The sequence below is a fragment of the Thalassophryne amazonica genome, chromosome 14 (genome assembly GCF_902500255.1).
Source record: "Thalassophryne amazonica chromosome 14, fThaAma1.1, whole genome shotgun sequence".
NCBI classification, from domain to species: domain Eukaryota; kingdom Metazoa; phylum Chordata; class Actinopteri; order Batrachoidiformes; family Batrachoididae; genus Thalassophryne; species Thalassophryne amazonica.
In genome coordinates this window covers 41,659,608-41,681,544 of record NC_047116.1, presented here as the reverse complement: position 1 = coordinate 41,681,544, position 21,937 = coordinate 41,659,608, and the positions used below count along the sequence as shown (strand labels likewise).

Below are 21,937 nucleotides of genomic sequence, written 5' to 3'. Positions count from 1 at the left end.
TATTTTTGTGTGCAGCCGCAGACATGGCTCTGTCTACTGAATGGAGGTGCAGCCAACTTGGCACAAGTCCAGAGACTACGCTCGCCGTTTTGATGCGGAGCGCCCGGTGACACCTGTTGCTCGCTAGGACAGACTTCTTGCGGCAAAATCCGCAGCACCGCACGTCTCAGTAATCGGAGCTGCAGAGCTCCGTGGCCGCTGAGAGAGGTTTATATCTTTTTAATGACTGGGATTCTTTGCGGGTCTTGCCTCCGTACCCCACGACGGTAACACCGGAGGCAAAAGACAGATTTTCAATGCGACACCACTCAAACGGGCGTATGAAAAAGTCCCCAAAAATAATTTAAGCACAAATAAAAGAAATGTGTACTCGCCAAGCGTACTGCAAGACAATATGAAGTTTTAAAAAAGTAGATCCTTCCGTATAAGACAATAAAAGGTGCAGATGCAAACTGACGTAAATTCACAAATTACAGTTGGCGCGCGCAATGCATGCTGGGATAGGGTCTTCTCCCTGACGTCTCGGCAGCGTCCTGGATGTGCTGACAGTTTTGCGGAGGGCTAAATTTTAGCTGTAAATTTGTCATTTTTAAAATGAAGATTTCTCCGTTGAATGACAGATCTGGGCTTGCAGATTTACTTTACTACATTCAGAAGAATCTTATGTGTAAATATAAGTCATTTTTGGGTCCAAAGATCTGACTGCATTTATTTCACTGCAGGTCTACTTTAATAAAACTTTGTTTATTTTATATATTTTTATTATGCACAGGTAAAGTATGCGTGTCTATTTGTTAATAAAAAAATATTTTTTCATAATTTAGAGTGGTTTGTGGATGTTTTACAAGGCTAGAACTGATTAAAATTTTAAATATTTTCAATGGGGAAAATTTGTTTGAAATACGAGCAGATTGGCTTATGAGCTTGGTTCCGGAACGAATTAAACTTGTATCTCGAGGTTCCACTGTAGTTCCTGCCAACTTCATAAAGTGAATGCTACAATCACGTATCCAAAGTTTAAACAGGACAACAAACAGTGTTTTGTTTTTTAATTTCAAGCTACAGCAATGTCACATATGTTTTAAAGTTATGTAAAATGTATCACATTTAAAGAGACACAATAGTGAGTTTCTATAAGCTAATGGTTAGGCTAATGGCAACATGGTGGATTAGTGGTTAGCACTGTTGCTTCATGGCAAGAAGGTCATGGGTTTGATTCCAATCTGTGGCCTTTCTGTGTGGAGTTTGCATGTTCTTCCCATGTTTGTTTGGGTTTCCTCCCACATTTAAACACATGCAGGTTAGGTGAATTGAAAACTATAATTGTCCAGGTCTCCCTTACAAAAGAGGTCTCGATCTCAATCTCTCACCTGGTTAAATTAAATTGGTAAAGGGACTGCATTTATATTAGTGCAGCGGATAAGAATATTTAGAGGGGAATCCTGCAAATGGTGATAAAAGTATGAAATTCTGTAGAAATAATCCTCAGACAATCCTCAGGAACAACTACTGGAGGGCAAAAGTAAGTGAAAACAAGACAACCATATGAAATGAGTATGTACCATATATTGTACTGAAAGGGAGGGGAACAAACAAAAATAACAACCCATCAATATTTACAGTGAAGATGTGCACATTAATTGAGCTCAGTTTGTTCCAGGTAGGTATGAACCAAGAAAAATCAAAATGTCCACGAGGTCTTTTTCAGTCCGACTGGACTCTGTGTCCAGTATTTTGCAACAGTTTCTATTCACTCACTGCAAATGTCCAGCTTGAATATCGGAAATGGATGAAACTGAATAACGCGCAATTGTCCAGAACAGGGTGAGTATGGGCAGTGGTGAACCAGAGTTGCAGTAGGTGGAAGGGAAGAAAGCAGGCTGCACCAGCCTCCTACCAGACTGTTGGAAAGACCAGTGCATTTAGGTTTGAGGCTCCTGGTAATTGACAAGTCCACCATCAGGGGGACCAAAAATGAGGATAGTAAGGCCCAAATCACAGCACCTGGCCTGTATAAAATGAGCAGGTCCCAATAAGAATTCATGATAGTAATACAAAATTCATAATAAAATACAAACTTCTGATTACAACAGTTCCCTGTGTACACAATTCATACAACTTGATATCAAGAGCAAAGTATTCCAATTCACTGAAAAAGACTCAAAAATTAAATCAATACATTAGCATTCAAAATGGAGACTACCCAAAGATCATTCATTACTATGAGGCCTTTCTAAGGCCCTTGACCACATGTTAGCATTTTAACATTGTTACCATAATTAGCACATGTAGCATTTGACAAAGTCAAAATATTCATGCTCACTAATTCCAAGACAACATAAATTCCAGCCAAGTCCCACAATCCTCAAGTTTAGGTAGGCTGGATCTAAAAGCAGCTACATTGAAAAGGTAAGATACTAGAGCAATATTATAAATATTTTGGATATTTGTTTGCAAAGACTAACCTGTGCAGCAGCTGTCTCAGTTCCTCTCCCACACAACTGACATGGAGAGGAAGTGAGAGAGCATATATTTTCCCTCCAAAACCTATTTTCCCTCCAAAACCTGTGATTAGCTGGAAGTAACCAGGTGACTGTGGTTGCCTTCAGGGACATTGAAAAATGTTGGAAATCTCATTTTTCCTCTATACTAGTGGAAAATACAACATAATTAATGATCTGATTTTTTTCCTCTGGGTTACACACAGATAGTCCAAACTATACCTTTTTGGAGTCTTTATGATCAGGCAAATAATGTGGAATCTTTTTCAATATGATTGGAGCATCTTTTAATTTTGACCTCTGTGTAATTCTTCAATTGACCCCTACCTGACCACCGATTGAAAAGTCAAGTGGCCAATTGTTTTTTTCAAAAGAGGAGTGTCTAAGGAGTATTTCTGCCAAATTTGATGCTTTTATCACCATTTGCATGATTATTTCAGTTATCTGCTGCACTATATAGCACTTTTCCATCTATACCAGAAGCTCAAAGCTCTTAACAGTAATACCTCCCATTCTCCCATTCCCATTGATTTTCTGGCCAGACGGGGGTTTGCACCGAGGATCCTCTGGTCTGAAACCCACTGCTTAACCACGAGACCGTCACCTTGCCAATACCATGAGCAGGTCTCTGAGCTCTCCTGATCACAGCTTTTTGGGTGCTCCTCCCTCAAGACTAAATAAGAATGTGATAATAAGATAGCACAGGGTTACTATGATTTGTTATTCACAGCTCACAGCAGCAGGCTCCACAACTATCTTCCTTCCCAGATGCTTTTAGCATGCCCTCACAAAGTACTGCTTCGTCAGTGTGTCATTAACAAACCCCGGTGACACCACACACAGCTGAGAATCACTGACAGAAAAAGTCTAGAGGAGAAGTACGCTCCTCCCAGGACTGGGAAAGTAGACTTCACGTAGAACAGAAACCAACGGATCATTATTTTTCTGCTTTGTTTCGATTTTTATTTTTCACAAACCCAGCCTGCTCACCCTCTGTTCTCGAGTCACTGTATTCCTCAGTCTGTCAATGTTTCCTCCTGCAGTTAATTAAATCCACCTGTTCCTCGAATACTCATCAATCGCTTCAGATACTCACCATTTTCCCACATTAGCAAATAGATTCTTGTCTCATGTCAATCATTCTTCACTGTTTTCACATATAGTTGGACTCTTGTTTAGAAGTCTGCAAACAAAAACTTGGAGTGGCATAGGACTCATCCAGTTCCTCCATCTGGCGTCCACCAGTCTGCCATCTGTCCATGAGACTTGTAAGTCTAACTCCTCCTAAAGATTTTGGCCGGTTTCAATGAAGCTTCACATGACATGAAGATGTGCATCAAGCTAAATAATGCCAGTCTGACAACTTCAAGGGGAGATAATTGGGCTTCTTTTATTTTTAAAAATACATATTTGCCTATTGAATGCCAAGCTGGTAACTCAGTGGGATAAGGAGTTGAGTTACAATTCCTAGTGTAACAGATCAAAGTTGATCCGTGATTTGTATGGAAGGCTGTCCAGGGTTCAGCACACACGTGAACTGTGGATAAAATACAAAATTTACATAATTTTGTCACAGTGACTTGTATTTAAAACAACTGGGTAAATGTCAATGTAATCATGTGAATGGCATTTGTTAAAAAGAGATGGCCTTTGGTGCCTTGTGTTCTGCTAGAGACAGCCTGCTCGGTACACGTCTGGGTCCAAACACAGAAAGAACCTCTCTAAAATATCAGGAGTTGAGGACAAAGTGTCCATCATCTCATTCCTGAGTTGTGATCTCATTAAATTGTAAAAAGGCCAAATGTATTTATCACATAAAGTGTTACCCTCTCACCTTACAATGTCGACCTCATTGTCTTTTTTTGAAAAAGAATTTAAAACCTGTTTTACAATTCACCACACATGTGGTGGACATGTATGGGTCGCAGGGAGTGGCAGCCCACCGGCATGCCGTTGCTATCCGGGGGAAAGTGCGTGAAAGAGTGTGGGTGTCAGACTTGTCACATACTGGCTGTATGGCTGTCGTACGTGAGGGGTGTGGAATGTTGCGCTATCAGGCAGTGGCAATTGCATATTTGATAAACATGAACAGTGCATGTGAAGTGTTTGTGGAGTGTGTGCGACTTGCAATTAACCGGTATCGGAAGCAGGGGCACCGCCAGGGATGTTGGGCCCCATGAAAAGAAATCTTGCTGGTCCACCCCCATATTATTTTGTCAGTGTTATAATTGTATTAGAGGCCTCTCTGGGCCCCTGTCAATAATGGGCCCCTTATCGGCACCCCTGATTGTAAGCCAGGAGTACCTGTGATATACGTGGTTGACCACTTTGTTAATTCAGGTATTTCACCTTGAAAGTTGTTCTAATGCTGATACATGCAAGCACCTATTATGGCTCAGTGGAGGGTATCATTTTGTGAACTTGATCACAGATGTCTCATTGTGTAATGTGTAAGCAATTTCCATTTATTGTCTTTTCATCAATTTGGTTTTATTTTTGATCTTGTATGTACAGTTTCCCCCCCTGATTTCAGAAAGAAGAAGAAGTAGTAAATCCTGTATAGGCTATTAAGTCCATTAGTGCCCGTTCTTATCCTCATATTCCATTGTGAGAAGTGGGTGAGAGTCTACTACGACTCCTGGATGGGGAGTTAGACACCATTCCAGTGCAGGTTACTTCCCCAGCTAAGGCCAGTACCCAGTCCTGCAGTGGATTGGGTACAGTGAAGATGAAATGTCTTGTCCGAGGTGGCATGATAAAGAATCAAACCCAGGTTGATGTATTGGCCACCCAACTCCTTGTCCCTGTTCGGCTGGTAGCTTTTTGATAGGTCTGGGCGATTTGGGCTAAAAATAAAATCTCAGATTTTTTCAGAAAAAGCTCAACTTTTGATGTTTTCCGATTTTATTCTCCCCTGCTTTTTTTAAAAGAAAACATGTAGTACAGTGGTCCCTCGTTTATCGCGGGAGTTACGTTCTAAAAATAACCCACAATAGGCGAAATCCGCGAAGTAGTCAGCATTATTTTTTTACAATTATTATAGACGTTTTAAGGCTGTAAAACCCCTCACTACACACTTTATACACTTTTCTCAAACAGGCATTAACATTTTCTCTTTTCTCTCACGTGTAAACACTCTCAAAGTTCAAACCTTAGTAGAAAAATAAGACCAACCTGTTTTCAGGCCCAAACATTTGTTTGAGAAATAAAAACAGAACGTTTTCCTATAAATAATTATGATGGCTTTTAGAACTAATGAACTGAATTTTAACGATCAACCTACGAGGTTGGATACATAAGAAATTATTAATAGTGACTGTGTTGTGTGGGCCGCCCGAAGAGGAGGTACTGCTGGCCCAACACCAGAAGGTGCCCTGCCTGATGTCGGGCTTCAGGCACCAGAGGGCGCAGTTGCCTCACAGGAGCTCTAGGTGCGCTGACACTTACAGCTGTCAGTCATCATCATCATCACCATCACCACAATAAAAGCCTGGGAGAATCATCAGAACCCTGCCGAGTTATCAGCTTACCACACAGGTAAACTTTCTCAGCCGTTTTGTGCCGTTCGCACAATTCTTGCTACTGATTTTTGCAGTCATAACCTTTGTATACTCGCAGCTTGGAGCTGGGTTTGTGGAAGTTGGAGGGAGTTGGCGTTTCCACTCCTCACTTCTCTTATCTTTAAGTATCCTGTTGGTACTGCATGTTCTCAGTGTTCCTGTTTTCTGGGAGTGGTGGATTTTTTCCCTCAGGAAGGAACTGTGATTTTTGCTGACTGTTGCTGGGTGTACACACACCCACCGTAACCTGTTTGTTTTTCCTGCCAGCAGTACCAGATCTGACAGCTGGGAGCAGTGGCCACCTGGGGACTCGGGATTTGGTGGCTCCGGTGTGTTGCAGGTCTCCGTTGGCGGTGGAACCTTGTGGGTCCCGGCTCTTCTCTGGATAAGGCGTCTCCTATCCTCGGGCCTGCCCACACATCACCTTCTTGTGGAACTTTTGATTGACAGTCTAAAGCAGTATTTGATCTGTAGTGCACATTTTGCAATATTAAATTGTATTCATTGGCATTTCTATTGTCCGTTCATTTACGCCCCCTGTGTGGGTCCGTGTCTTACACTTTCCCAACAGGACAACTCGGCCAGCGTCATGGATTCCGAGGGGCACATACCATCTGTTGAACAATCAATGGAGATGCAAGGTGCACAGGCTCCAGCAGGAGGCAGGTTGGGTGAGTTGCAGCGAATATTAACCACCCTCACTGCTCGGCTGGATTTGGTGACCGAGCAGAACATACTGCTCGATCGTAGGATGGAGGCTCTCACCGCTCAGGTGGAAGCGCGCGCACAGGGCGCGGCTGCTGCTCCTCCTCCTACGGACCTGTTGCTGAACAGAGACCCTCCAGTGGTTGTTCAATGAACCCCCCCCATCCCCTGAACCATACATTAGCCCCCCGGAGCCGTACGGAGGTTGTGTTGAGACGTGCGCGGACTTCTTAATGCAGTGCTCGCTCGTCTTCGCACAACGTCCCGTCATGTATGCGTCAGACTCCAGCCAGGTGGCTTATGTCATCAATTTGCTTCGAGGTGAGGCACGTGCCTGGGCTACGGCGCTTTGGGAACAGAGTTCAAGGCTTCTAACGACATACACTGGGTTTGTGAGGGAGTTCAGACAGGTGTTTGATCACCCGAATCGAGGCAAAACTGCTTCAAACGTGCTGCTGTCAATTCGACAGGGGCGTCGGAGCGCCGCTGAGTATGCAGTCGAGTTCCGCGTCGCGGCAGCGAGAGCCGGCTGGAATACGGTAGCACTCTGTGCCGCCTTTGTAAATGGACTGTCTCCGGTCCTTAAGGAGCACCTGGTGGCTAAGGATGAGCTGCGGGAATTAGACGGGCTTATCGACCTCGTTATACGGTTAGACAACCGATTAGAGGAACGTCGACGCGAGCGAGACGGGGGGCGTGGCCAGGCACGAGCCGTCTCTCTTCCTTCCCGGTCCGAAAAGGCGCCGCCTTCCCCATGCTCCAAAGCCAGAGCGCTCCGCGTGACGACAGCTCCCCCTGCTGACGTTGCTATGGAAACAAGCAGGGCCAAAATAAAATCAGATAATAGACAAAGGAGGCTGGCCCTTGGGGAGTGTTTTCACTACAGCTCAAAGGAGCACACGCAGAAAAACTGCCCCAAACGGTCAAAACGTCAACACTCGCGCTTAGAGACTGGGCTAAGGGTACGCCATAACACACATGCGGGGAGTGCATGTAAATCTGCACGAGTCCCAGTCATGATCCTCAGTGGGGATTTAACCCTTCATGCCCCAGCACTTATCGACACAGGGTCAGAAGGGAATCTGCTGGACAGCAGAGGGGCTAAAGAAGTAGGGCTCCCTCTAGTGGCCCTTCCTTCACCAGTGAAGGTACAGGCACTAGATCTACCTCCAGGATTATTTTGGGCTATCCATGGATGAGTAAGCACAATCCCCGGATCGATTGGCCGTCTGGGGTTGTGGCTCAATGGAGCGAAACCTGCCACCGGGAGTGTTTAAGATCCTCGGTCCCACCCAGTGCGACTGCTAAAGAGGAGGTTCAAGTCCCTCCCAATCTTACGGTGGTGCCGGCTGAGTACCACGATCTTGCTGACGTTTTCAGCAAGGATCTGGCACTCACGCTTCCCCCGCATCGACCGTATGATTGTGCCATTGATTTAATCCCGGGCGCTGAGCATCCGTCCAGCAGGCTGTACAACCTCTCACGCCCCGAGCGCGAATCAATGGAGACCTACATCCGGGACTCTTTAGCTGCCGGGTTGATCCGGAACTCTTCCTCCCCATTAGGTGCTGGTTTCTTTTTTGTGGGCAAGAAAGACGGCGGACTCTGTCCATGCACTGATTATAGAGGGCTGAATGAGATTATGGTTCACAACCGATACCCGTTGCCTCTCTTAGATTCAGTGTTCACGTTCCTGCATGGAGCCAAAATATTTACAAAACTCGATCTCCATAATGCTTATCACCTGGTTTGGATCCGGAAGGGAGAAGAGTGGAAGACAGCATTTAACACCCCGTTAGGTCACTTTGAGTACCTGGTCATGCCGTTCAACCTCACTAATGCCCCCGCGACGTTCCAAGCATTGGTAAATGACGTCTTGCGGGACTTCCTGCATCGGTTCGTCTTCGTATACCTGGACGATATTCTCATCTTCTCCCCGGATCCTGAGACCCATGTAAAGCATGTACGTCAGGTCCTACAGCGGCTGTTGGAGAACCGGTTGTTTGTGAAGGGCGAGAAGTGCGAGTTCCACCGTACTTCTTTGTCCTTCCTGGGGTTCATTATCTCCTCCAACTCTGTCACCCCTGATCCGGCCAAGGTAGCGGCGGTGAGAGATTGGCCCCAACCGGCAAGCCGTAGGAAGCTGCAACAGTTCCTCGGCTTCGCAAATTTTTACAGGAGGTTCATCAAGGGCTACAGTCAGGTGGTTGGTCCCCTGACAGCCCTGACCTCCCCAACAGTCCCATTCACCTGGTCGGATCGGTGCGAAGCCGCGTTTAGGGAGCTGAAATGCCGGTTCTCGACTGCGCCAGTTCTGGTGCAGCCCGATCCTAACCGCCAGTTTGTTGTTGAACTGGACGCCTCTGACTCAGGGATAGGAGCGGTGCTGTCCCAGAGCGGGGAGTCCGATAAGGTCCTCCACCCTTGTGCCTATTTTTCCCGCAGGTTAACCCCAGCAGAACGGAACTAATGATGTCGGCAATCAGGAGCTCCTGGTGGTGAAAGAGGCCCTAGAGGAGTGGAGACACTTGTTCGAGGGGGCTGTGGTACCATTCACGGCTTTCACTGACCATCGGAACATGGAGTACATCCAGACCGCTAAGCGTCTGAACCCCAAGCAAGCCCGTTGGTCACTGTTCTTTGGTCATTTTGACTTCCGGATCACGTACCACCACGGGACAAAAAACCAACGGTCGGACACACTGTCCCGGGTGCATGAAGAGTAGGTCAGAACAGAGCTGTCGGATCCACCTGACACCATCATCCCGGAGTCCACTATCGTCACCACCTTCACGTGGGACGTAGAAAACACTGTCAGGTAGGCCCTGACGTGACACCCGGACCCCGGCGGAGGACCATCGAACAGACTGTACGTCCCACCAGATGCAAGAGCTGTGGTCCTGGACTTCTGTCATGGTTCCAAGCTCTCCTGCCATCCAGGGGTGCGAAGAACCGTGACAGTGGTCCGGCAGCATTTCTGGTGGGCGTCACTGGAAGCCAATGTCCGGGAGTATGTCCGCGCCTGCACCACCTGCGCCAGGGGCAAGGCTGTTCATAAACCAGAGAGTGGACTCCTCCAGCCGTTGCCAGTGCCTCGACGCCCCTGGTCCCATATAGGCCTGGACTTCGTCACGGGTCTCTCTGCGTCCCAGGGAATGATGACCATCATGACGATAGTGGACCGGTTCTCCAAGGTGGCCCACTTCGTGGCCCTCCCGAAGCTCCCGACGGCTCAGGAGACTGCAGACCTCCTGGTCCACCACGTTGTGCATCTGCATGGTATCCCCACGAACATCGTCTCAGACCGTGGTCCCCAGGTCTCCTCGCAAGTCTGGAGGAGTTTCTGTAGGGAACTGGGGGCCACCATGAGCCTCTCCTCCGGGTACCACCCACAGACCAATGGACAAGCAGAGCGGGCTAATCAAGATCTGGAGCAGGCCTTAAGATGCGTAACCTCCGCGCACCCGACGGCCTGGAATCAACATCTGGCCTGGATCGAGTACGCCCACAACAGTCAAATTTCTTCGGCGACTGGCTTCTCCCCATTTGAGGTGTGTTTCGGGTACCAGCCCCCATTGTTCCCGGCTGTGGAGGGAGAGGTCGGGGTCCCCTCGGTCCAGGCCCACCTCAGAAGGTGGTGTCGAGTGTGGCGAACAGCCCGCTCTGCCCTTCTGAAAGCCCGGACGAGGGCGAAGGGCCATGCAGACCGCCGACGTGCCCCGGCCCACGCATACCAGCCCGGGCAGGAGGTTTGGCTTTCAACCAAGAACATTCCTCTACACACAGACTCACCAAAACTAATGGACAGATACATCGAACCATACAAGATCATCAAAGTCATCAGTCCAGCCGCAGTGAAGCTGAATCCACCCCATGTTCCATGTGTCCAAGGTAAAGCCGTACCACACCTCAGACCTCTGCACCCCTGGACCAGCGCCGCCTCCTGCCCGCATCATCGACGGCGAGCCTGCGTGGACAGTCCGCAGGCTCCTTGATGTTCGCCGGAGGGGACTGGGTCTCCAGTATCTGGTGGACTGGGAGGGTTACGGACCCGAAGAATGCTCCTGGGTGAAGAGGAACGCTCCTTGGTGAAGAGGAGCTTCATCCTGGATCCAGACCTCCTGGCTGAGTTCTACCAGCGACATCCCGACAAGCCTGGTCGGGCGCCAGGAGGCGCGCGTTGGGGGGGGGGGGGGTCCTGTTGTGTGGGCCGCCCGAAGAGGAGGTACTGCTGGCCCAACACCAGAGGGCGCCCTGCCTGATGTCGGGATTCAGGCACCAGAGGGCGCAGTCGCCTCGCAGGAGCTCCAGGTGCGCCGACACTGACAGCTGTCAGTCATCATCATCATCACCATCACCACAATAAAAGCCTGGGAGAATCATCAGAACCTGCCGAGTTATCAGCTTACCACACAGGTAAACCTTCTCAGCCGTTTTGTGCCGTTCGCACAATTCTTGCTACTGATTTTTGCAGTCGTAACCTTTGTATACTCGCAGCTTGGAGCTGGGTTTGTGGAAGTTGGAGGGAGTTGGCGTTTCCACTCCTCACTTCTCTTATCTTTAAGTATACTGTTGGTACTGCACATTCTCAGTGTTCCTGTTTTCTGGGAGTGCTGAATTTTTTCCCTCAGGAAGGAACTGTGATTTTTGCTGACTGTTGCTGGGTGTACACACACCCACCGTAACCTGTTTGTTTTTCCTGCCAGCAGTACCAGATCTGACAGCTGGGAGCAGTGGCCACCTGGTGACTCAGGATTTGGCGGCTCCGGTGTGTTGCAGGTCTCCGTTGGCGGTGGAACCTTGTGGGTCCCGGCTCTTCTCTGGATAAGGCGTCTCCTATCCTCGGGCCTGCCCACACGTCACCTTCTTGGGGAACTTTTGATTGACAGACTAAAGCAGTATTTGACCTGTAGTGCACATTTTGCAATATTAAATTGTATTCATTGGCATCTCTATTGTCCGTTCATTTACGCCCCCTGTGTGGGTCCGTGTCTTACACTTTCCCAACAGACTGACCAGTATTTCACAGTTCCTCTGATCGCGTCTTTTCGTCCTGGCGCTGCTCCGCTGTCGCGTCTTTTTCCACTGAGTGACACCTCGGTGCAGGTGTCTTTTTCCGAGTTTTTCTTTTGGGTGAAAAGATTCTTATATACAGACACGCAGAACACAATGCGTGTGCTCTCTCTTCACAGTGCCGCGACTGGCCTGCTTGATGAGGATGCAGAACACAATGTGCTATAAAAAAAAAAAAAGCATGCAAAATTGGACTAAAAAATCTGCGAAACTGCGAGGCTACAAAAGGTGAAGTGCGTTATAGTGAGGGACCACTGTACAAATGACAGACCCAGGCCATACTAATATACAAAATGGGCGAAATGGGGACTGATAATCACAAAATGGGGGTAAAATGTAATGAAATAGAGCAGAGTGAACCAGACTGACTGCAAATAATTACTTTTATTTAATTGTTTAGATTTTGTTTTATGTGAGATGATGTCATTACATGTAGTAGGGGTAGGTGCGCCATCTGATGTTCGAGAGATGAAACTTCAACTAATGTGTCAGTCTGCCCCTGTGTAAGTTTTACCCCCATTTCATTATTATCAGTCCCCATTTCGTCCCATTTAGCTAAAAAAAAAAACTTAACAAAAGTACTTAATTGAATGATATTTGGACTCAGTCTGTTCCATATCGTGATTTTTTACCCCATTTCGTTATTATCAGTCCCCATTTTGCTCCATTTCGCTTAAAAATAATTAAATAAAAGTAATTAATTGAATCATATTTGGAGTCAGTCTGGGTCAATCTGCCCCAATTTCGTTACTTTTACCCCATTTTGTGATTATTAGGCTCCATTTCGCTACATTTGGGCAAATGATTCCACCAGAGTAAGCTGCTTTTAGTGGGAGTGTGCGCTCTTGTTCCCCCCGTAAAGTGTGGCATTTCTCCCACGCAGCTGGATGCCTCTGCTCTAGATGCTGGGATAAGTTTATTGTGCGGCTGCGTTATGTTGCTGTGGGTTTAGACAAACTTTGCAGTGTGCAATCACTTGTTCCATGTCTGTCACAGCAATCCCAAACCACTAATGAAACTTGCTCTAAATTAGTGGTTAGCCACGTTTGTTATTGTGTGAAGGAAACGGGATGGGGAGCTGCGGAAGGTCCTGGGGACAAAAAAGTGTGCCGCAACAAGAGGAGAAAAAAACTGGAATTTTTTATTTTTTAAATCGTCCGCAACAAAAAAACTCTAATTAATCAATAAAATTGATATAGCGCCCAGCCCTACTTTTTGATTTCAGAAAACTATAACTACAGCTTTTTCAAAATGTTATTTTTCTGATCAAGATGTATATTAGAAAAAAACACTTCAAAGCACATCTTTGAGTGTATGTGAACATTTGACTAAAACTTTATTTAGTACTTGGGTTCTCTTGTCAACGTCACATTATGTAGATATCATCATGGACATGTTTGGCAATTTTCTTATATGGTGAAGACGTATGGCAATTTTCTCACAGTTACAAAGCATTTTATATGTTTGTAGATTGCACATGGGGAAGTCCTGTAGTAGAGTACTTAAAATCCAGCACGGCCGTGGAATAAGAAAAAAAATTCAAAAGTTCTTGCAGGTTTTCTGACACCACTATGTACCTGACCGGTCATGCCGTATCACTGAGGTGGCCTTCAAACTGCCAAGTTTAGCTGTGTGGACTTCGTTTTTGTCATTGAAATGAGAGGTTCCATCTTTTTCCGAGGACCTGAACAGTCTGACAGGTTGGATAAAATACTGCATGCAGCCTTCTTAACATCACTTTCCGAACTGCATGAGTCCCTGTAGGCTGACTGTAATTTAGCTCAGTAATTACACCTTGCATGTGTTGAGCTGGGCCACGGCTCTGTGCTGGGATTTCATTGCTTTTACTGCCCTGCATGTTGAGGGAAATATTGTGAGCTTTTCCTTCACATACTGTAAATATCATGTCATCCTAATGACTAATATTTGAAGCCAAAATGCAATGTGGGATTTTTCTTTTTCTTTTAAAGCAGATACAAGGTCTATTAGAAAAGCATCCGACCTTATTTAAAAAAAAACAAAAAACATATGGATTTGAATCACGTGTGCTTGCATGAGCCAACCTTGAACCTTCTTGCGCATGTGTGATTTTTTTCACGCCTGTCGGTTGCGTCATTCACCTGTGAGCAGGCTTTGAGTGAGGAGTGGTCCACCCCCTCGGCGGATTTTCATTGTCAGGGAAATGGCTGAGAGACTGCTGCTTTGCTTGATCAAATTTTTTTTAGAAACTGTGAGGCACATCCATGTGGACACCATTCGAGAAATTCAGGTGGTTTTTGGTGAAAATTTTATGGGCTTCAAAGACATTAAGGGATGTTACTGTCGCTTTAACGGCGGCCCACAGCAGCTGTGGGGCACGCCGCGCTCCAGCTGCCATCGACAGGCTGAACGACCATTTCATTTCTAAATGGATCGCTCTGTGGATCCGTGACCATCGTGTGCAATTTCTCTGGTTATCACAAGAGCTGGACATCAACTATTTTCCTGCAGATTTCACTTTTACCAAGAGATTTTGTCATGGAAAGCCGAGCAGACGCTTCGCGCGTCATGATGGATTCGCTGCTGGACCGACACAAAACCACCTCCGTTTTGGTCTCACAGGACGGCTTTGAGATGGCGTTCAGACAGCTGTCGGTGGTTTTTCAGTCGAGTGATTATCCAAGAAATTGTGGATGTGCCTGGACATGCCAGAACATGTTCTGTGACGCTTCATCACGGCGTTGCTTTGCGTGTCGCGGCACCGCACGTCTGTCTCAATTTGCCGAAAAGTGCTGATGTCCGCGTCTTTTCACAATTCCTGTGCTAGTCCAGACAACGTCCCGGATAAAACACAGCGTCCAGTTTGGAAATGAACGGCACATTCCACTGTTACAGAAGTTTTTTTCCTATATGTTTTTTTTTTTTAAATAAGGTCGGATACTTTTCTAATAGACCTCGTATGTCTTGATGTGAGTGTATTGTTAAAAACAAATTGGTACTGTCCCACAGTGTTTATGTTTATAGAATAAAATGGCTTCATTGACTTGAGGCCTCAGCCAAATGGGACTTTAATGGAGTCTTACTTGCTGCTCTCCTTTTCTTTGTTCTTTTTCTCTACCACTCATCCTTTTTTTCTTAATCTGCGCTCTCTAATCTCCCCCCTCTTCTTGAAGTACTACATGAGGAGTGAACTTGGAAAAGGGAAAGGAACTGTCAACAACTGTCAGGTGCTACACCTCACCAAGTAAATCAGATTGTCTGAATTGTATTATGTGCACAGGATCAGTGGTTCAGGAACACAGTATTGAAGCATTTAATCAGATCCAAATTAAATAAAATATTGTATAATCCAGAGGTATCAAATCCAGCTTCAGAAAGTAAAAGTCCAGCCACGTATTTGGTCCATCTTCCCAATAAACCAGCTGATTGTAATTAGTTCTGTTCTGATGCTGCTTCACTCCCCCTCCCTTCCTGTCTCCTTTCTGGCTGACTCATGGAGCTGATTGGACTCACCTGTCTGCAATCACCCACACCTGTATTTATACCTCTACTCTTCACTCACTCGGACGCCGGAAACTCAGTTGCCTTTGGGATTTTGGACTCAATCAGCCTGGTCAGCCACCTGGTCCTGCTCTGGCTCAGCTCCTTTGGAAGTAAACCCTCTCTGCAGTACCTGGTAAATCTGCTTAGGGGTGAAGCCCTGGATTGGGCCACAGCCTTATGGGAGCAGCAGTCTCCGGTTCTTGCCTCTTATCAAACATTTAAACAGGAATTCGGGACGGTGTTCGATCACCCGATGCGGGAGCAAGCGACCTCCCAGCGGTTATTATCCATCAGGCAGGACGCCCGTAGCGTGGCGGCTTATTCCATCGAATTCCGTATTCTTGCTGCGGAGTCCGGCTGGAATGCTGCTGCACTTCGGAGCGCGTTTGTAAACAGCCTGTCTGAGATGCTTAAGGATGAACTGGCGGTCCGTGATCCACCCACTTCCCTGGATCAACTTATTTCTCTAGCGATTAAGATCGACAAAAGGTTGAGGGAAAGACGGCGGGAGAAAAGCCGAAGAGGCGAGCGTGCGTCTTCCTCTCGTTTCCTTCCGGGTGCGGACTCCATTCCTTCTTCTTCATGCCTCACTGGGAGCACACTCCCCGTGTCTGTAGCGCCCCCTGCCGAGGAGCCAATGCAGCTCGGCAGGGCTCGATTAACTCCAGAGGAGCGTGCTCGGCTGCTGTCGACCGGGGAGTGTTTATACTGCGGTACCCGGGGGCACATAATTCGTGAATGTCCGGTTCGTCCAAAAGACAACGCTCGCCAATAGACCCTGGGCTATTGGTGAGCCGTACTCAATTCACAGGTGAACATTCCTCACGCACTCAAGTCCCGGCCACTCTCTTTTCAAATAATATGTCCTTTCAACTCCAGGCTCTTGTTGATTCCAGCGCAGATGCTAAGTTTTTAGATCCTAGTATTATAGCCCAGGCTCGCATTCTGGTGGTTGAACTTCAATTCAATTTTTATTTATATAGCGCCCAATCACAACAAACAGTTGCCCCAAGGCGCCTTATATTGTAAGGCAAGGCCATACAATAATTACGGAAAAACCCCAACGGTCAAAACGACCCCCTGTGAGCAAGCACTTGGCAACAGTGGGAAGGAAAAACTCCCTTTTAACAGGAAGAAACCTCCAGCAGAACCAGGCTCAGGGAGGGGCAGTCTTCACACTCCCATCCAGGTTTCCGTCCTAGATGGCACTCCTCTTCCTTCGATCGCTCACCAAACAGTACCTGTCACGCTCTTAGTTTCGGGGAATCAACGGGAGACTCTTCAGTTTTTTGTTTACCATTCCTCTCCTTCCGTGGTGTTAGGGCATCCTTGGCTAAACCTTCACAACCCCATGATAGACTGGCCGACTGGAACGATCTCCCGGTGGGGTGATGCTTGCTACCTCCCTTGTCTCCGTTCCTCCATTCCCCTCACCAAGGGGTCTAAGGTCACCACTTCCGCTACAATAGATCTCTCCAACGTTCCTGAGCGGTATCATGATCTCAAAGACGCATTCAGTAAACATCACGCACTTTCCCTACCACCTCATCAACCGTATGACTGCTCCATCAATTTGCTTCCGGGCGCTTCTTTTCCCTCCAGCCGGCTTTATAATCTGTCATGCCCGGAGAGAGAATCAATGGAGCAGTATATTCAAGACTCCTTGGCAGCCGGTCTCATCTGTCCTTCCTCGTCGCCCTTAGGGGTAGGGTTTTTTTTTCGTGGGGAAGAAGGATGGGTCTTTACGTCCCTGCATTGATTACCGCAGTTTGAATGCCATTACCATCCGTAACAGGTATCCTCTTCCACTGCTTGATTTGGCATTTGATTCGCTGCAGGGGGCGTCCATTTTCACCAAACTAGACCTTAGAAACGCTTACCACCTCATCCACATTAAGGAGGGGGACGAGTGGAAGACTGCATTCAACACCCCCCTGGGCCATTTTGAATATCTTGTGATGCGTTTGGTCTCACTAATGCTCCAGCTGTCTTTCAAGCTCTCATTAATGATGTACTACGTGACTTCCTCAATTGGTTTGTATTCGTGTACTTAGATGATATCCTAATATTTTCCAGAAACTTCCAAGACCACACCCAACATGTCCGTTTGGTCCTTAATAGGCTACTTGAGAACCGTTTGTTTGTTAAGGCGGAGAAGTGCGCTTTCCACCAGCCCTCTGTCTCCTTCTTAGGTTTTGTTTTTGAACATAATCAAATCAAGCCCGACCCAGCTAAGATCACCACAGTTTCCGAATGGCCCACTCCCTCCAATGTTAAACAGCTTCAGCAATTCCTTGGATTCGCCAATTTCTACCGTAGATTTATCCGTAATTTTAGTCAGATAGCTGCCCCTCTCCATCAGCTCTCATCCTCTAAAACTCATTTTCTCTGGTCCCCTGAAGCCAATCAGGCTTTTAACACTCTCAAACATCGTTTTATCACCACCCCCGTCCTGGTCCAGCCCGATCCGGATCGTCAGTTCATTGCGGAGGTCGATGCCTCCAACATCGGGATCGGGGCTGTCCTCTCTCAGCGGGCTGAGGGCGATGGGCAGCTCCACCCTTGTGCCTTCTTTTTTCTGCGTCTGTCTCCCGCCGAGCGCAATTATGACGTGGGTAACCGGGAACTCCTGGCAGTGAAGGAAGCACTGGAGGAGTGGAGACACTGGTTAGAAGGTACCTGCATTCCCTTTATTGTATGGACAGATCACAAGAACCTAGCTTACATACAAACTGCCAAAAGGTTAAATTCCAGGCAGGCCAGGTGGTCTTTGTTTTTTGGATGGTTTAATTTTTCTCTTAGCGGACCCTCCATCTCCTTCGGCAGCACTACTGGTGGCCCTCCATCCAGGTGGATGTGCGGGCGTATGTGAATGCCTGTCCCACCTGTGCCAGAAACAAGGCTCTCCATTTGCCCCCCTCAGGTCTCCTTCGTCCGCTCCCATTCCCTGGACGTCCTTGGTCGCACATCTGCCTGGACTTTGTAACCGGCCTGCCAGCCTCCCACGGACACACTGCCATCCTCACCATCCTTGACCGGTTTTCTAAGTCTGCTCATTTTGTGGCCCTGCCTAAGCTTCCCTCTGCCCAGGAGACCACTGACCTCCTAGTCCACCATGTCTTCCGGCTGCATGGCATCCCTCAAGACATCGTATCTGACCGAAGTCCCCATTTCACTTCACAGGTGTGGAAGACCTTTTGTTCAGCATTAGGGGCCTCGGTCAGCCTCTCGTCCGGGTTCCATCCCCAGACCAATGGCCAAGTGGAACGGGCCAACCAGGAGCTCGAGGCTGCCCTCCGGTGCATTACTTCCTCTCATCCATCCTCCTGGAGCACCCACCTACCCTGGATAGAATATGCTCATAACTCCCAAGTGAGCTCTGCCACTGGACTGTCCCCTTTTGAGTGTTCTCTGGGCTACCAGCCCCCATTGTTTCCAGACCAGCAGTTGGATCTTGCTGTGCCATCTGTTCAGGCCCACCTCCAACGCTGCCACCGGGTGTGGAGGACTGCCCGTTCCGCTCTGCTCCGGACGAGAGGCAGGACTGTACACCATGCGGATCGTCATCGAACCCCGGCCCCCCACTACCAACCTAGACAGAAGGTCTGGCTCTCAGCGAAGAACGTGCCTCTCAGGGGTGAAGCCCAGAAGCTGGCGCCCCGCCTGCTGGGTCCTTTCACGGTGGAATGGATTATTAATCCTGTGGCTGTCAGACTCAAGTTGCCACGGTCCCTCCGGATCCATCCGGTGTTTCATGTGTCTCGGCTCAAGCCCCCTCCCTTCCTGTCTCTTTTCTGGCTGACTCAAGGAGCTGATTGGACTCACCTGTCTGCAATCATCCACACCTGTATTTATACCTCTACTCTTCACTCACTCAGACGCCGGAAACTCAGTTGCCTTTGGGATTTTGGACTCAATCAGCCTGGTCAGCCACCTGGTCCTGCTCTGGCTCAGCTCCTTTGGAAGTGAACCCTCTCTGCAGTACCCTGGCTCGTCTCTCCCTCCTTCAGTGCTTGGTTCATCTGTGCAATTAATTCGGTTCTTTATTTACTCTCTAATAAATTGTTATATTTTTGCTACTCCGGTCTTTTTTCCTGCATACGAGTCCAACCTCTGCCTTTGGTGTTTTCACCACAACAAGTTCAGCTCTTCAGGCAGGTGGATGAGCTAATTATTGAGATCACCTGTTTTAGGTGCACAGGCAGAAGCAACACACGGGAGGATTTTTACTTTCTGAAGCCGGATTTGACACCTCTGGCATAATCAATACACAATGAAAATCAGCCACAAGTAAAAGTGATACATATGCTGGCACATCTTTAATGTTCATTCATTTAGAGATGTTCTTGCATCAAAGCAAAGCTCGCATGCCAAAGGATTCAGTACATGTAACACTTATGAATGGAATAATAAAAAAAAAAAATCACTGAACTATAGATTTTAATGTATAGTTCTTGAAGATAGCAAGTGAGCACCAAGGAAATCGTGGCGGTGACATTCATGCCTTTTCCTTGGCCTTTGAGATTGAGATTTTGATCTGATGGAGTGTTGAGGTCCCTGGACAGAGATGTTTACAATACTGATTTCTTTGCAGGAGAACAAAGGTCCAAGTCTTCTTGATATTTCCTGACTGTATGGTTGTGACATAAGATGATGGCTGAATGTTTTTGGTACTAGGTTTCTTTGGATGATCTTTGGGTACTATATTACTTTTGTCAAATGAAGTTACTTCAAGAGACTTGGGTGAAGGATACCATTTGCATTAGAAAGGAACATTACATATAACATTTTGATTATTTGGCACATTTTTCTGGGCATGATCCAGCATGCAGGTGCTTCAGTGTTGAGGACCCCAGCATCTGGAAAAGGCCAAGGGGATGCCCACGTATCACCTGGCTGTGACAGATAGATGGCAATGTTTGGGAGGTGGGGATGAAGGCAATCGGTGCTCAAGAACACCCTTGAGTGGATTGAGGGGCATCTGCCGACATGTGGCATCCACGAGAAGTACTGTACAAGCTTGTGTCAAGCAGATTGACCCTCACCCAACAACAGCCAAATTAACATTTTTTTTTTTCTGCCCATAAATCAGGCCCTGTTTAGAAGGAACCTCTGTTAACCATGGTCTCATACAAGTATTAATAGGATCCAAATTAGAGCAGGTATTGGCCCACTTTCAATCCAGAGTGGCGCATTGCTGTTGATTCCAGCTGATGCACTGAGAATGAGACCAATATGGGTTTAGAAAAACATGCACGTTATAAAAGCACCTTTCTGGTTAAAGCAAATCCCGAGGGTTTGCATGGCTCCAAATTTTAATTCACTGATCAGTTCGCCCAACCAGTCCACATGTGTTTTGTGGATCTGGAGAAGGCGTTCGACCGTGTCCCTCGGGGCACCCTGTGGGGAGTGCTCCGGGAGTACGGGGTCTGGGGTCCTTTGCTAAGGGCTATCCGGTCCCTGTACGACTGCAGCAGGAGCTTGGTTCGCATTGCCGGTAGTAAGTCAAACCTGTTTCCAGTGCACGTTGGCCTCTGCCAGGGCTGCCCTTTGTCACCGGTTCTGTTCATTATTTTTATGGACAGAATTTCTAGGTGCAGCCAGGGTGTAGAGGCAGTCTGGTTTGGGAACCACAGAATCTCATCTCTGCTGTTTGTGGACGATGTGGTTCTGTTGGCTTCGTCAAATCAGGACCTTCAGCGTGCACTGGGGCGGTTTGCAGCCGAGTGTAAAGCATCCGGGATGAAAATCAGCACCTCCAAATCCGAGGCCATGGTTCTCGACCGGAAAAAGGTGCTTTGCCCTCTTCAGGTCGGTGGAGTGTCCTTGCCTCAAGTGGAGGAGTTTAAGTATCTCGGGGTCTTGTTCACGAGTGATGGAGCGTGAGATCGATAGACGGATCGGTGCAACATCTGCAGCGATGCGGTCGCTGTATCGGACCGTCGTGGTGAAGAGAGAGCTGAGTAGGGGGGCAAAGCTCTCGATTTACTGATCGATCTACATTCCGATCCTCACCTATGGTCATGAGATTTGGCTCATGACCGAAAGAACAAGATTGCGAGTACAAGCGGCCGAGATGAGTTTCCTCCGCAGGGTGGCTGGGCGCTCCCTTAGCGATAGGGTGAGGAGCTCGGTCACTTGGGAGGAGCTCGGAGTCGAGCCGCTGCTCCTCCACGTTGAAAGGAGTCAGTTGAGGTGGCTCGGGCATCTTTTCCGGATGCCCCCTGGACGCCTCGCTGGAGAGGTGTTCCGGGCACATCCCACTGGGAGGAGGCCCCGGGGAAGACCCAGGACACACTGGAGGGACTACATCTCTCGGCTGGCTTGGGAACGCCTTGGGGTTCCCCCGGAGGAGCTGGGGGAGGTGTGTGTGGATCGGGAGGTCTGGGCGGCTTTGCTTGAGCTGCTGCCCCCGCGACCCGACTCCGGATAAAGCGGAAGAAAATGGATGGATGGATGGATGGATGGATGGATGGATGGATGGATGGATGGATGGATGGATGGATGGATGGATGGATGGATGGATGGATGGTCAATTCACCCGGCTTTCCTCCAGAGAGGTGTTGTACCAGTGTG

The 21,937-nt window shown here is 47.8% G+C and overlaps 1 long non-coding RNA gene across 1 annotated transcript; it reads left to right on the top strand.

Moving 5' to 3' along the window:
• The first annotated feature begins 852 nt into the window (after nucleotides 1-852).
• LOC117525092 lies at nucleotides 853-21,737 on the top strand. Its single transcript, XR_004564954.1, has 3 exons — nucleotides 853-969; nucleotides 4,485-4,491; nucleotides 21,726-21,737. It is a non-coding gene; the product is annotated as an uncharacterized LOC117525092 (long non-coding RNA).
• The last annotated feature ends 200 nt before the right edge of the window (nucleotides 21,738-21,937 follow it).